Genomic DNA, 3719 nt, shown 5'->3' on the forward strand with positions numbered 1-3719 from the left:
ATGGATGTCAGTGGACGGCCCCGAGGGACGTGTTGACTCTCTGATCTCTGGGTCTTGGTCACTGGGGTTCTGTCACTCAGGGGGATTTTCCTGGTCAGTGTCGAGTTATGTCAGAAGACACAAGGAGACGTTTTAGTTTCAAATAGCGATTTTTGAAGCTAGCATAGGCCCTGTTTAAACCTGGCATTAAGATGCGCTTTGTTTGATCGGAACATTCCCGTTTACACCTGGTGTTTTAATCCGTCTCTTTTGTCCACTTTCAACCACTTCTGTCCTGATTTCTTCAAGCGGAGGGTCTGTGGACGGGTAAATGAATGGGCTTTTTCAGATCTTTCGATCTAATGGACAAAATAAGCTCATGCAATTTACATATGAACGAGGAGAAACATATAAAAACACACGGAGAGCATCAGCTTTCGTTTCTGCTCTGACAGCCGGAAGACCAGCCGAACGCTGTGTGTGTTAGAAATCATGAATGGAGAGAGAACATTGTGTTTGGTGTGTTTTTCATCCTCAAACCAAACTTGGTCTTCAGCCGACAAAGTTAAAATCCCGTCTGGCTAGCGTGCTTCCCATAATGTTTACGCATTAAGTTAGAAGAATTTGATTGTTTCAAACAACCCCCTCATAGTAGTCAATAATATCAGGGATTATGCTGCGTGAGCTGAAGCTGAATAGTGAATTAACACTGAATCGCTTTCCTTGTGGGTTAATTAACTTGGTACATGAGGTTGAACCAATTTATTCATAACATACTGTTAACGTAATATTACAGCTTATATCAGCACAAAATGCGAATGCACAGGTTAACTTAAGTTACACGCTAGTAAGAATGTGTAAAAGTCCCGTTATGAATATGCTTGTTTCGTTACAACATGAAAAACTTAAACAATTCACAATACTAAAGGCTGTTAAAATAGTCAGCAAATCCAGCGACTAGTTCTTTCTCAGATTCTCTTGCTAACCAATGTGACAGCTTTACGTTTACCAGCATTATAATAATACTACTAATCAATTCTGAAAAGCAAGCCAATAAGATTGCTGCTTGAATTTTGAGGAATTTTGCGGCATTTTTGGATACAGTATGAGTCTGTCGTTGTACCATCTAAGGCAAAAGGCTCGTGACTTCTGAGAAATGTTCTCTGCTAATGAAAAAGGAGTTGGACTGGAAGAAATTCTTATGTCTTGCAGACATAATTCCCTCTCTGAAAATTCTCTCTTTTATCTTTATTTCAATAAGCTGTTGAGCTTCTGAGAGTGTTTGAGGGGTTTGAGTGCGCCGTGGCAGGACTGCAATAGAGTTTAATAAGAACAGTGATCTCTAATGAAGCTTTGCTGTGGTTGTGGGTGGTAATGTTAAACACTATGGGGCCCCCTGGTGGAGCCCGACAAACTGCAGGAGCTCCACCCAAAACCAGGAGTACGCTGACTTACGTGTGTCTGTGATGAAGCCATTCATGGCTGTGTGTGTGTGACAAACACTCACATGTTCTGGCCACCATCTGTAGAGCAGAAATGGACCTGGCAGAGATATCACGGCGAGATGACAGACATCAAACCAATTAGAGGATGGATGTAGCGGTCTGGATTTCTGTGATGCATTAAAATGAATAAAATGATCCATCATTCACACCACAGTCACAATAAAGATAATACGGAGTGACCCAGATTCAAGCAAACACACCACACCCAACAGTGAGTGAGAGACTGTGTGTGTGATTCACCGAGTAAAGCACTCAGACATAGAGAGAGAGAGAGAGGGAAACGCAGAACAGAGAGCATTAGTTAAATGCGTCTGACAGTACATTATTCGGACTGGGAATTGTTGCGGACTAGACTTGAATCATGAGGACAGACTATTTGTCGAAGAACAAATGGGATAAATTTAGTATGGCATCTCTAGGACAGGAAGTCCACCTTGCTGGTTAAGATATCATCAGACATACACATTATAGTGTTTAGCTTGACTTTATTTTAAAAAGCTACATTTATGACATGCTTTGATTTGCATTCACAACGCAGTTTATAACATAGTTAATTTACCATTGCACAACAAAATTTGGCACCAATATCAAGTCGTTTCAAAAGGAATCTGTGCAACTGGGTGTTTCACATAAGAGACAACTTTAGCCAAGATGGCCACCAAGTGGACTGATTTGCCTTAAAGGAGCAGCAAGGGAGCAGCACAACACACTTGTAGCCAATCAGCAGTAGGGGGCGTGTCCACCCATGATGGGGGAGGAGAGATAATGAACAAGAGGGAAATATAAAATAATTTGTCATCTTCGCTTAATTTTTTGCTAAGTATTATTTTGCTTTACTTCAGCTATGAGAAAGCGACATCCGCTGTTGCATTGCATGTTCATGCATTTTGGGGGCGGAGCAATTAAGGAGGGGTGTGTTTGTTTGGGTTGATTTCAAATACCAAGTGTTTCTCAGAAATCACTTACACTGCACCTTTAAAAGGGACTTTGTCACTGCACTTTCTTCACAGCTGTAGTGCCTCCTGCTTGCAGCACGTGTCTGAAACCGCTCATCTGATTGCACATCACGTGACTCAGGTCAGTCCGAACACTAAATCACACTTACATGCGACTGAAAGCCAGATTGACATCCAACCCTCAGGACTTCTGGTGTCACGTGTACACAAAATGAGTGTTCTAGAACAGTACTGGGACGTTTGGTTTCAGCTTTGTGAGATCCAAACCCCGCAGAGATGCTGTGAGAGTTTAAATCAGCCTGCTGGAGATAGAGACGCCCACAAGGAGGGAGAGAGAGAGAGAGAGAGAGAGAGAGAGAGAGAGAGAGAGAGAGAGAGAGAGAGAGAGAGAGAGAGAGAGAGAGTGAGAGAGAGAGAGAGAGAGAGAGAGAGAGAGAGAGAGTCTTACATTAGTATATACTGTCACAAATCCTGCCAAAAAAATCTTCAAGAGAAACCAAGACTAATCAGATCTGCACTGAATCAGAAAAGCATTCTACTTTATTGCTCATATTAATTTTGCAGTATGCTGGATGTATACTGTGTACAGTATCCTGTTTTTTTGTATGCATGAGACACTCGGATTACTTGCCAAACTATGCACACTGCTGAGTTAAACTTGTCACATAGAGACAATAATAAAGCATACTACTGTTTGAACCATTTATCAATGCATACTGCTAAACACTATTTAAAAAAACAGTATATGCACAGATTACTGTAAAAAAAAAAGTGCTAGTATTAGTTATAAAGTAAATGGCATACTACAATATTATTTGTATTTCTCCAAATAGTAGATTTAGCTAGAGGGGCATTCTCGTTCTAGAGAGATCTGATAGGACAAAAATCTGTGTAGTGCAGGATGAGTCATCAATATTTTTTATTCAGTTTCTCAGAAAAGAAAGACTGTACTTTTCAAATGTGCATATCACTGAAGGCTACTTATGTTAGTGTATTAGCTTATATATCTTTTCACAGCTAAGAGACAACAACTAAAAGCCAGAGAACTCAAATTTTGTCAGTATGCATTTCTACATTATACCATAAAAATACACTAGTATTCCCATTTCAAACATAGCTATGGTTTGACTAGCCTGTCTTGAATGTCCTCCCTCTCCTGATTGGATTTCATATCTCTTAGCCTTCAGCACCAGGCGTCTCACTCTCCAGAAAAACTAAATGAAATGCTGCTGCAGTGTCTTCATCAGACTCTGTGAGCACATCAGACAGAATAAAATAA

Source organism: Leuciscus leuciscus (assembly GCF_965113295.1).
Source record: "Leuciscus leuciscus genome assembly, chromosome: 25".
NCBI lineage: Eukaryota > Metazoa > Chordata > Actinopteri > Cypriniformes > Leuciscidae > Leuciscus > Leuciscus leuciscus.